The 13516-nt window shown below is 44.6% G+C and overlaps 1 long non-coding RNA gene across 2 annotated transcripts in view; it reads left to right on the forward strand.

Annotated features, from left to right (window-relative positions):
- LOC120722938 overlaps positions 1 to 12817 on the forward strand; it is a 41058-nt gene extending 28241 nt beyond the window's left edge. For both annotated transcript variants that reach the window (XR_005693640.1, XR_005693641.1), the window contains one exon: positions 11257 to 12817. This is a non-coding gene — a long non-coding RNA (uncharacterized LOC120722938). The remainder of the gene's footprint in view (positions 1 to 11256) is intronic.
- Positions 12818 to 13516: the final 699 nt, after the last annotated feature.

The following is a 13516-nucleotide window of genomic DNA, read 5'->3' on the forward strand; positions in this document are numbered from 1 at the left end:
TTTGAAGGGTTATAGAGGGCTGTGACGTCCACTGTTTGGCTCACGTCTGGTTCTCCAGGTCCTGAATTGGCTTCTAAACCCGTCTCTGACTTTTGGAGCTTTTCTTAAGTTTAAATAATCTTCTACACGATCCCTGCTGCACACACATAGCATAGCATTTCCTCCTCAGTTTTGGTGATCTGACCGTGCAGGTTGGTTCTTAACCATTCAGGAGCCAGAGTGAAAATCGCATGTCAAAGACTCTGAAACCCAGGAAAGTTGTGTTTTGTTGGTGGTGTGTTTGTCAATGCCTGATCTGGAGCCTGTTCCGTAGTTTCCCCACTAACAAAGAGCTGAGGCCTGAAAGCTAGCAGAGTTAATGGGCCAGTGTCACCAAGAGCTATCAATTTGGCAACCTCTTTAAGTCTGATGCCATTAGCCTGCTGATAGAGCAGCCACACCAGGTGTAAGAATGAAGTTTAACATCCAGGCATCAACAGAACTGAAAAGTTTAACAGGGTTTGAAGTTAACAGTTAGTTCGCTAGTTTCCACTTAAACATGATGTAGCATGTTGTGACTGAGAGATTTCTGAAACAATTCAAGCGTACAGCTCTGCTATCACTTCCAACATAAATGAAGACAGAAACTAAACAGCAGTGACGTTTGTAGGGTTACTGAAGTTGGGCTAGCTGGTATATAATGATGTGCTACATGATCGCTAGCAAACCAGCTACGTTAGCATAACATTAGCACAGTGACGCTGGAGGATGAACGCTAACTTTTTTCCACTCGATAAAAGTTAACGTGAGGGTTCCTGATGGTTAGAGACAAATGCAATCGCATGGCAGGATGCTGTAAACGGACCAGACTTCAGCCAGGAGAACAACTGAGATAATCCATCCACAATACGAGGTTAGTCATTCATATACTGCTGCATGGGCTGCAGTTACATCGTAAGGGTTTAAACACTGAGCTTTAAAATGAACAGTGGTAACAAAAACAGGTCGACAGTGATCACGGACTGTTTTTAGGGGCTCGTTCAGATTAAATAGAATAAGAAACATTAAAACATGTTAAAAACACAACAGCAAACAGTCGTTTGGACCCGGATGCAGGGTTCATAGGTCATCACTTAAAGACCGGGTTGGCCCTCAGATTCTTCCCACCATGATTCTGTTCGGACTCCTCCGTTAACCCTGCATGAGGATTGGGTGGTGAACGTGCTGAAACACAAACTGGCTCTGCAGCAGTTCGGGCACAGCTGTGGGTCGAGTTTAGACCTCGTGTTTGCAAATAAATCCTGGAGTGAATACAGCAACGCCACAAACTCGTGCATTTACAGTAATGCTGTGTCTCTGAATTAGTTATACTAATAAACACCAGGATTAAAGGTCTTTTAAAGAAGGATGATTCAGTTTGGAAAAATATTAATTTGTACAAATATGTCACAAAATTTACACCAAAGGGAAACATCACCCACAGACACATGTTAGGTTTATATTGTGTTCCCATGAGGCATTATGCACCTCATGGGGCATTTTGAGAGCAAAGAGGAAATGGTGAAATGTCCCAACATCTAAATAGTGGCGGTAAAAACAGTGAAGGTAGCAGGAGTGTGCAGGAGGAGAGAAAAAGTGAAACGATGAGAGACAAATGGAGCAGGACGAGGAGGTGACAGTATTAGGTTAGCCTGCTGAGGTGGGATGAGGAGTGACAGGGAATTGAGGTAAACAGGGGCAACAGAGAGGCAGCAGAAAGCAGGAGGTACATGGAGGAGCTGTCAGGGTGGAGATGACTCACTGCAAGAAGGTCATCGCTCTCAGACGAGCGAGAGGAGGAAGAGGATGATGGATGGAGCTGGACGAGGCGCGACGAGCAGGAGAGAGGAGGAGGAGGCAACGCTGTCGGGTTGATGCGCTGCTCAAAGTAAAAAGAGGAAAAGGAAGTGAGATTTTGAGGGAGGGGAGAAGTTATCAGGTTGGCTGTGAGGTGAGCCGATGTGACAGAAAGAGGAGGAGAAGCGGCGTCAGGAGGAAAATGGAAGACGCGACACTGAAGCTGGCAGATGAAGCTGCGGTGAAAACACCGTCCAGGATATCAAAGTGAAGCCTCTGACTGCTGCCTGGGTTTGTCCTGCAAGTGAAAGGAAAACATTTGCTGTTCGAAGCTTCTTTATCAGTCGTATCTGATCAGAAACTCTGAAGGGAAACTGAAGAAGTCCTTATTATTTCTTTGAGTCTCTTCACAGGTTACATGGAAACATAAATAGAATAAAATCTCAAATAACTAAATCAAAGCACCAAACAAGGAAAAAACAGGCATCAGGTTACATGTTGGTGTGGCTCAGATGGTTTTATTGATCCCTGGATTTCAGATGACTGTGGCCTCTGGTTGGAGTCGCTACAGTTGTCCTGATTAAACACATATTTAAAGCTACAACATTTGGTTGTGGAAAAGTGGCCCAATAATTGATCTCTGGAGGGAGCTGACGGGAGACCAGCACATCAGACCTGTGAGTAACACAACATTTGTACAGGTGCAGGATGCGTAACACTGGCTCCCGACATCATCAGCCCAAATGACTACAGGCCTGTTGCACTTACGCCTGTAGTGATGAAGTGCTTTGAGAGACTGGTCTGTCAGCACATCAGGGCCGGTCTGCCTCCCACTCTGGACCCCCACCAATTTGCCTACAGGACAAATCGTTCCACCGAGGACGCTATCACCATAGCGCTCCACACTGCGCTGAGTCACCTGGAGCACCGAGGAAGCTATGTGAGAATGCTCTTTCTGGACTTCAGCTCAGCATTCAATCATATCATCCCGGAGATCCTGGTCCAGAAACTGTCTCACCTGGGACTCTCCACCCCCATCTGCCTCTGGATCAAGGACTTCCTGACAAATAGACCACAGTCTGTCAGACTCGGCCCCCACCGGTCCAGCACCATCACACTCAGCACCGGGTCTCCACAAGGATGTGTTTTGAGTCCCCTCCTGTTTACGCTCTACACATCCGACTGCTCCCCTACCCATCTCTCAAACACCATCATAAAGTTCGCGGATGACACCACAGTGGTTGGACTCATCTCAAGGGGGGATGAGTCGGACTACAGAGATGAGGTCAACAGACTGAGTGAGTGGTGTTCAGTTAACAACCTCCAACTGAACACCACGAAAACTAAAGAACTTATCTTGGACTTCAGGAAGGGCAGAGCAGACCCGGCCCCACTTTACATTCACGGGAGCTGTGTGGAGAGGGTACACTCCATGAGGTTTCTGGGCGTGCAGATATCTGATGACCTCTCCTGGACTGCAAATACTACAGCGGTGGTTAAAAAGGCCCAGCAGCGTCTCCACTTTCTGAGAGTGCTCAGGAGGAACAACCTGGAGGAGAGGCTGCTGGTGACATTTTACAGAGCCACCATAGAGAGCATCCTAACGTACGGCATAACAACATGGTATGCAGGGTGCTCAGCTGCAGACAGGAAAGTACTGCAGAGGGTCATCAACACAGCCCAGAAGATCACTGGCTGCTCTCTGCCCAGCCTGGAGGTCACTGCAAACTCTCGGTACCTCAGCAGAGCTGGCAATATCATCAGGACCACTCTCACCCCAGCACCAACTGTTGAACTATTAACGTCAGGCCGACGGTACAGGTCACATAAAACCAGGACAAACAGATTCAGGGATAGCTTCTTTCCCAGAGCTATCACCGTAGTAAATAAGCACAAAAACAATTGAACCTATTCCATACCGTCACTGTCATTATATTATGCTGCTATTCATACTGTCATTATATTAATGCTGCTACCCTGTATATATTGTACATACTATTGTTTGAGTACTTACGATTGTTTTTTTTTCTGTACTTTTTATATTTTACATTTATATTTATTATTGAAACTTGCACCAAGGGAGTGGCACTCCAATTTCGTTGTACTCTGTACAATGACAATAAAGGCTATTCTATTCTATTCTATTCTATTCTATTCATCACTGTGTGTAAATGAGAGGAAACCACAGAAAGCACGACGTGTCTGCTCTCATTTGCTCTGTCTCTTTCAAACGCTTCCATACTCGAAGTCAATCCAGTAAATCACATCAAAGAGGAGAAAATGTGCCCTCTGAGAATGTGAGATGCTTTCACTCAGGTAACTTTATATATCCTCCTCTCTGGTTTGCTTCCTCCTCTCCTCACTCATCCAGCTGCTGCTCTCATCCAGTTGCCCCCGAGCAGCAGATTAATCAGATAGAACCTCTTCCTCTCGTCCTCCTCTGATATACAGATCACCTCCTGAGGAGTCTGACTAAACGGTTCCTGTCTCCTCAGTTCGGATCATGTCTCCTCGTCCTTTCTGGGCGTTCAGGTTGAACGTGCTTTGCTTCAGGTGCAGATCCAGAACGAGCAGCACGCTGGCGAGTCTTAAGGCTTTAGACATAAACAGAAATTACATGGCACACATTCCCAACGCTGAATCATTTCTTTCAGCCGGTCGGCCTCTCTGACACGTCTGTCTGAGCTGCTGAGGTTTTTATGCTCAAAGCAGAAATGCAAACCCAAATCTGTGAGTCAGCAACATGACCCATGAGTGCAACTCCATCAGATATATATGCAAACATATTCATGTAATTATAGTTTCTGCATTCTGGTTCGTGTGCATTTCCAGGTGCACGCTGTGTTCTCTCGAATGGGTGGGGATTAAGAAAAGTGGCGAGCACACCACGTCCACAGTCCTGCCGGCACTTTAAACAGCTCTGCTAGTTCCAGTGAGCCAATCAGGCTTCAGCCCTGCAGTGTGCGACTGTAATCTTAACACAGTCCGCACAGCCCAACCTGGAAACCACATGTAGTCACAGGAGTCCATTATCCACCTGTAAGCTTCCCCAATAAGTCACCTTTAAAAACTGCTGACAGGTGACGTTTCAAACGCTCATCGGTGAGTGGGACGTGTTAGTGTGTGTGTGTTATTACAGCTGTTATGATGGAAGCAGGAAAGATGGATGCATTAAATCTAATAGCAACTCTACAGAGGGCAGATTAGCATTAGCACTGGACCATGGAGCAGTGAACGCAGGTGGCGTGTTACAGCACGCTCTCGTTACACCACACGGACGACAGAGACCGTTTACCTTGAAGTGGTGGCGGCACGATGCCCACATGACGACGTTCTGCTGGGTTTCTGCAGATCTTACTGTGTCGTGCACTCCTGACCTCAGCAGTTTTGCAGACGGTGCACGCTTTTGTTAAACTGGTCAAACAGACGCCGATGAAACCCTCTTATGAAAATGCAACACTGAGAGAAACAGTTGACCGCCCTGGAAGAAGATCTCATCCAGTTAGCGCCGTTAAAGGATGCAGAACATCCTTCATAAAGTCCTGACAGGAGGAAGAGGAGGAGCTTTCTAATGGGTCCAGTGAAGGTAATGGCATCATCTGTGATGGATGGAGAAAATACTGGAGATGGAAGAAGAAGAAACTGTAAGGACTGGGATGTTATTATTAAGAGAAAAGAGGTGAAACATGAAGCAGCAGCACTCCCTCCTCATGCTGAGTCCCTGTGGGCGGCCTCCTGACGTCGACCCAGTCAGTCCCATACGTGCAGCTGGGGGAAAACACGCTGATTAATTCAAAGGATCTCTTGTAAGTCGGTCGACCCCGGGTCGCCGCCAAAAAGCCCCGTCTCTGCGTGCTGCCCTGCAGGATACGCCAAGCTCGTTAATTAAACGACCACTTTAATTAAGAGGTCGGCGCTAATCTGGCCTTGTTTTGGTAAAACGTTGTGAAAGGACGGGGATTTCTGTAATGTGCACGCTTGATGGGAAAATACGAAAAAGCTGATTTGCAGGTTTTTCAATTATGAGGAAAAGTCACGAAGGCTCGGTTTGTGTAAAAACAGAAGCATTGATGTCACAAAATATCTGATTTCAGTTGATAAAATTAATCTTGACTTTGATTTTTATTCACCTTAAATTAACCAAGAATGGAACATCATGACGAAGAGACTCTTAATCTCAGTCTTTAGTTTTCTTCCCTCCTGTCGCCGCACTCTGAGCCTCCTCCACCTCCATGTCCTGTGCTATCCGTCCACCTGCACACACACACACACACACACACACACACACACACACACACACACACACACACTCACTCACTCACTCACTCACTCTCTTTCACTCTCGTCCCTGTAAATGTGTGTCGAGCCACATTCCTGCACCCTCTCCTCAGGCCCTCTCCTCCCTCTCACGTCCCCAGGCCTCATTCTTCTCCTCCAGGTAAATATTGATCCACTAAATTACTTCTCAAGGTCGTCAGTGGCTCAGTGGCGAGTGGCACAGCGTCACGATAAGCCCACGCCTGTCGGCTGGCGTCGCAGGCTGACTGCTCCCGGGGTGAATGCCAAAGTCTTCGCCGTCGATACAAATGTCAAGTGTCAAAAGGAAAGGGTAGCGCCACAGGTGGTGGGAGGGCATCTATCGAGGGGCAGATCCTGGGTCTGTACTTAAGTCTGGCGTGACTCGCGTGTTGTCTCACACCAGGAAACCGTCTCCAGACCGCACACCTCTATTAAACGAGCTCCGAGGCGTCGCTCGTGTTTTCATCGACATTTTATAGAGCTGTTAAACACGGCCACAAACACCCAGGTGTCCCGCTGGATTTCACTGCGCTTTATTGTTCGGTATCTGCCTCAGGCACCCATTAAAAATACAACAGAGGACACGCAGGGCATAAATACATAAGCACATAAAATATATAGCAATGAGGATGATCTGGGGGTGGGAATATTTGTGTTTTAGTGTCTAAACAAAGGCCTGGAACTTGCTGATTATTTTAATTCTGACTGATCTGCACATTATCTCCTTGATTAATTGTTGGGTCATCGAAAACCATCAAGCGGCTTGATGTGCAAAATCAGAACCATAATTAGGATAAATACGAAGTGAAAGGGAGGGATTGAAGCCAGGGCAGATTTAGAATCGCTCGCATCTGTGCAAGCAAAACATGCTCCAGTGAAATGATGGTATCTTCTGTTCACTCCCATGTTGGAGCTCAAGGACCCAATCAGAAGTGTGGTCACTTTGAAAGTCTGTGTCTGGAGTGTAGACGCCACAAAAATAGATATAACTGGCTCTGAAGAAGCGCTTTAAACTGCATTCTTTTCAGTGGCCAGCAGGGGGCAACAACTCGTGATGGATGAGTGTGGGACTTTTATTATTCTTTTGCTAACTGATAAAAGAACTCGTATTTACCGTGTATGTAAACTGTAATTTGTTATACTTAGTTTTATGCTGCATTTAATTATAAACACGGCACTTTAAATAAAATTCAGCGTGGATTTAGACGAGACGTTAACTGATACAGAACCAGTCCCAGGATCAGAGTCACGTCTTGAACTAGTTCTGCAACCGATTTACTTTACTGCCTCTGAACTTGAGCTGATGATTGGAATCGCCCCCAAAATGTGTTTTAATCTTCAGTTTATGCCAACATGATTCACTTCTTGTGTCTGATTTAGTTTCCAGACAACCTGGAAATGTGCAAACGAAGAACTTCCCAGATCAGGTACGGCTCTCTGACCTGCACACACTGCTGTTACGTACGCTTCAACATTATAAGTCAGCCAGCTTCACTTGGTTTTGATCTGACTTTTCTGTGGACAGGTGGACCTCGTCCCTTTAGGCAGACATGGTTGAGATCTGCTGACATTTAAGCAGCTCTGAATGTCCCATGTTTGTTGGTTTGTTGCCGTGTAGATTTATTGAGAATGGTTGGAAAAGAGAAAATATCCAGCGGGGAGAAAATGCCTTGTTGGTGATGCCAAAGGTCAGAGGAGAATAGCCAGACTGCCAACAGTAACTTCTTACAAACGAGGGATGCATGAGGTTTTGAACAGAAGGGCTCCAGCAGCTGAAGACTGCACCGGGCGCCTCTCCTGTCAGCTAAGAGCTAAAATTCACACAAGCTCACTGAAACTGAGCAACAGGATGGAAACATGATTTCTGCTGTGACGTTCAGACAGTAGAGTCAACATGTGGTGCTCAGTCCCTGCTTGTATGTATTGTTCAGACTGCTGATAGTGGCGCTGTCTTCACCACAACAGACCAATCAGTCTGTCGGTGTCCTCTCTCCTGAGCGGAGCACGTTGTTTCCTATTGTATGCACAAAGTCTGTGTGTGTGATACTGAGCTGCATGTTTCCTGTGTACAGGCTCTTTGGATACTTTGTGTTTGCAGTTATTTCTCAGCGTTGTGTTGGCCGCAGAATGTGTGTGTCATTCATTCCACGTTGGTCTTGTTCACATAGTGCAAAAGTAAAGGAATTGCACAGACACACACACATACGGGCGAGAGGCTAATTATACGGTTCATCATGCTCAGTCTCGCTGCTCTCCCTCCTCTCCTTTAAGCCCGGCCATTATCCTCCTTGATATATCACCTTTTCACTTGCAAATGACTGACACCATTGAATCCGGGCACTCACACTCTGCAAGTGGCACTTTCTCCTCCAAGAATAGAGACCATAATAAGTCTCAGTGTGGTCAAGGACAATAGACGGCTTTTTATCTCCATAATGACCATCACTGCTGCAGAGGGCCAATTTCTGTGAACTTTTAACATGACTGTGTGGCTGCACTGCCAAGTCTGAGAGAAGTTACAGCTTTTATGGTGGAATTACACGATTTATGGTTTATACTACAGAAGACAGCAGGACGGCTGGGAACTGAGTAGTTTTCTGTAAATGTGCCAACACGTTTATGTTCTCGTGTGTACATGTAACCCAGGTTATTTTCCAAAGTTTGAGATTTCTGATCATTTGGCAGTCATTGAACGCACCGCAGTGCGGCTAGTCCAGCTCCAGGATTTCCGTGGATCTGAGGAGGCACGTGCTGTTCTCATGCCCTCTGCGAGCTGGAAACTTGGATACATTTAACACGAGTCCCTGTCGATAAGTTTACGAAACATTTGCAGTTGAAGCTGATGTTTAATGTGTTGTTAGAGAGAGAGAGGTCATGTAGCACTAAGAATGATCTCCTGGTGAGTTGGCTCGCAGCGCATGTTCATATTGAATGTTCTGCGTCTTTTTACGCTGCAGCGAGGTGTCAGCTCAGCTGCTGCGATGGTGTTTGTTACAAAAAGAAGCTAAATGTTATATAATGTGTGAATGAGGTTATTAGGCTGGACAGCTGATTGTTAGCAAGCTAGCGGCTAAGCAAGCTAGCGGCTAAGCAAGCTAGCGGCTAAGCAAGCTAGCGGCTAAGCAAGCTAGCGGCTACGTCCTAATGTGGCGGCTGATGCAAGGTCAGTACTGATGTGTTGATGTCTAAGAGATTTTGTTTAACAGTATTTATGTTTATCTGTTTATATTTTTATGATGGTAAAACTGTTAGTGTGATACTGGGAGTCATGAATATGCAGAGGTGGAAAGAGTACTAAAATCTTTTACTCAAGTAAAAGTACTATTACTTTGTTGAAATTTTACTCAAGTACAAGTAAAATTACCTGTCTAAAAAATTACTCAAGTAAAAGTAAAAAGTAGCTCATTTAAAATGTACTCAGAGTAAAAGTTACATAGTTACTTTTTTGTCAGCAGGAGGACAGCCTCTTCTGAGTAGTGCAAAAAAGACGATGGGATAAATCTCAAAGTAGTTGTTTTTTAATTAAAAGAAAAACTTTACAAAGTAAAGTGCAGTGGCAGTTAAACTGCAAGTCTATACATCAAAATTTATAATGGTCACCAAACCAACCAAACTGTCAAAACCATATAATTCTTTTACATGAGAATGTGTTCTAAACTGTCAAATAAGAGAACAAGTACTGAATTGAGCTGTACGGTAGCTGCTATAATAATGTGTTTTAATTTTTTAAACTTGGCCCTGCTCTGTTAATTTTGAGGAGCAATTCAATTCAATAAAACTTTATTGATCCTGAAGGTTGAGGTTAAGGCTGCTGACCTTTGCCAGCGCCGACTTACCCTTCTGACCATACATACATTACACAAACATCACATGGGGAAGACAGGTCAGAGAGGTATAACAATGGAAAATGCACAACACGAGGAAAGATAAGGAGAAAAAAAATAACTCCCCCCAGACTGAGCTCCAACAGGGAGATCAGTTTGAGAACAGAAAAAAACACCTCTGCACAAAGCACATGTGTGAACATATGTGGGTTAAGTAAGAAAGTAGCCGCTTCTGTCTTCTGTCTAATTGAACTATTTTTTAATAAATTATTATTATTAACAAACAGGAAAAATGTAAGTAAACACATTTTCTTTTGGCAATTTACCGATCCAGTAAAAAAAATGTAAGTTGCGTGGACAACAACGTGCCCAATAACAGCTTATGTCTTAACTTAATGTGATTAACTTGAGCACAGCCTTTTTGCTAAAATAAATGTACAGGTTTCATTTAACTTACCTCTACATGCTTGCGCAGGTTTGATGTGGAATTTTTAAAAGCTGCTAACTCGGTCTCTCTGGGCAAACACAGCTTACACTGCATAATAAAGCTGTTGCCTTTCTTGCACTTGAAGCTGAAATGGTCCCTTAAATACGGCCAGGGGTTCACATCGGTTTCTTCGAGTTCAGGGTCAGCAGAATTCGACGGGGTTTCTTTTTTCGCTGGATCCGTACCACCGATGTCAGACTACATCTTTATCGTGACCCAACGCCAATTTGTTCTACTACGGGGCGATCGTGGCTCAAGAGTTGGGAGTTCGCCTTGTAATCGGAAGGTTGCCGGTTCGAGCCCTGCCTTGGGCAGTCTCGGTCGTTGTGTCCTTGGGCAAGACACTTCACCCGTTGCCTACTGGTGGTGGTCAGAGGGCCCGGTGGCGCCAGTGTCCGGCAGCCTCACCTCTGTCAGTGCGCCCCAGGGTGGCTGTGGCTACAATGTAGCTGCCATCACCAGTGTGTGAATGGGTGGGTGACTGGATGTGTAAAGCGCTTTGGGGTCCTTAGGGACTAGTAAAGCGCTATATAAATACAGGCCATTTACCATTTACTACCCATCATTCCCTGCAGTATTTCCAAAGCGCAATGTTGGGGTTTTTTTGTTTGTTCTTTTAATTTACTCAGTAACGGGTGTGATTGAAAATGTAGCGAAGTACAATACTTTTTAAAAAATATACTTAAGTAAAAGTAAAATTACCGACTTGAAAAACACAAAACTACTCAATTACAGTAACGCAAGTAAATGTAATTCGTTACTTTCCACCTTTGTGAATATGTTTTGGTTAATTCCTCTGCACACTCATGTGTGGGCTGGTTTTTCCTTTAGTATCCTGTTCCTGCTGGCTGAACCATCCTGAGATGGTCGTTGCTGCAGGTGTAGATGCTGTTACTGGATACTACACAGTTCCAAGGAACAAATTGAAGGCCCCAACAACAAATTGAAGGCCCCAACAAAGTGCTGAGCTCACGTGTTCGTTTGGCCAAAGGACGTCAAAAAGTTTTGGGGGCTGGGACACTAAAAGAAAAGGTTTATTGTCATATAATTGTGTTTTAATAAATGTTTGTGTAATGTTAAGTCAGTGTGGTGTCATTGTGTGCTGGCAGATCTTCCTGTTACCTATAGGTGGAGCTAGGTGCTACCAATCTTGTTTGAAGACACCAGCCTGCTGACAGGATTAGTTGTAACCGCTTTCTAGAGAAACTCTGATAATTTTTTTAAATTATTATTACTTTTCGTTGTTGTTCTTTTGGGCCTAAAACATGGTGGTATAATTTATCATACAGATTTATCATACAGATCTAGATTTTGTGTCGTATAGTGTGTAGTGTATGTTTACTTCAAGGACGCAAAGCGACAAAACAAAGCAGCACTTGATGAACAACAACTTGGTAGGAAACAGAGAAACTGCCTTTTTTCCACTATATTTAGTATCATATATACAGTATTAAGGTCGAGTGATGTAGAGCAGCTGGATAGCGTAGTGGTAACACTACATGTCTTTGGAGCGGGAGTCGCAGGTTTGATTCCCCGCTGGGGCGTCTGTATCCAGTAAGGGAAGCTGCTCTCATGGATGGATAGATGGAAAAACACAATGTTGAGAAACTGGCTTTTTTTCCACTATATTTAGTATCATATATATAGTATTAAGGTCAATTGATGTAGAGCAGCTGGATAGCGTAGTGGTAACACTACATGGCTTTCGAGCGGGAGTCGCAGGTTTGATTCCCCGCTGGGGCGTCTGTATCCAGTAAGGGAAGCTGCTATATGTTGAGGTACAACACGCATGCTACGGCAAGGGGGAGCCAGGACGCCAGGTCAGGGGGGAGGCATCATCACCCCTCCCCCCTCTAAGATAGATAGATAGATGTATGTAGTTGTTTAGGAGACAGTTAATCAATCAGCATAATTATGATGACAGGATTACACTGTGGTTCAGTGTGTTGGTACTTCACACATAGACAGCATGATCATCAAAGATGAGACTAGGGCCTTGTGTACTGTGAATGAAAGTAGTTCAGCATCAAAGTAGTTGACTTGAAGAACAAGTTGTTCATCAAGTCGTTCGTCAAGTCAACTTGTTGACGCAAAGCAGTATAATCATGATGACAGGGTTTGACTGTGGCTCAGTGTGTTGGTACATGTTGGACACACACATTTCAAAGATGAGACGGGTGTACTCTTTTATTAGTGTATCACTTTGACAGCGACTTGTTGGGGTTGAACAACTTTGCTGATGAAGAACAAGTTGTTGTTCAACCCCAACAAGTCGCTGTCAAAGTGATACACTAATACCAGAGTAAGCAACTAGTCTCTTTGAAATCATGCTGTCCATCTGTGAAGTACAGTGTAACCCTGTCATCATGATTATGCTGATTGATTAACATGACATTACCACGATTAACTGTCTCCTAAACAACTACATACATCTATCTTGGAGGGGTGATGATGCCTCCCCCCTGACGTCCTGGCTCCCCCTTTGCCGTAGCATGTGTGTTGTACCTCAACATATAGCAGCTTCCCTTACTGGCTACAGACGCCCCAGCCGGGAATCAAACCTGCGACTCCCGCTCGAACGCCACGTAGTCTTACCACTACGCTATCCAGCTGCTCTACAGCTTTCGACCTTAATACTATATATATGATACTAAATATAGTGGAAAAAAAGCCAGTTTTCCACCATTGTGTTTTTCCACCTATTCTTGAGAGCAGCTTCCCTTACTGGATACAGACGCCCCAGCCGGGAATCAAACCTGCGACTCCCGCTCCAAAGACATGTAGTCTTACCACTACGCTATCCAGCTGCTCTACATCAATCGACCTTAATACTATATATATGATACTAAATATAGTGGGAAAAAGGCAGTTTCCCTGTTTCCCACCATTGTGTTTTTAATTTAAATAAAATATTTCTTTATTTTCCTGAACAGAAGCTGCTGCCTTTCTTTCTGTTATGAGTTTGAGTAAACGAATCTCTGCTTTTGCTCACAGCTGGAACAGAGTGCCATTAAAACAGTGCTGTTATTTTTCACGTCGACTCCTTTCTTAGCTTCAACCAACATTATTAGCTAACTTACTCATGGACAAA

The sequence above is a fragment of the Simochromis diagramma genome, unplaced genomic scaffold (assembly GCF_900408965.1).
Source record: "Simochromis diagramma unplaced genomic scaffold, fSimDia1.1 OVJJ01000669.1, whole genome shotgun sequence".
Taxonomy (NCBI): domain Eukaryota; kingdom Metazoa; phylum Chordata; class Actinopteri; order Cichliformes; family Cichlidae; genus Simochromis; species Simochromis diagramma.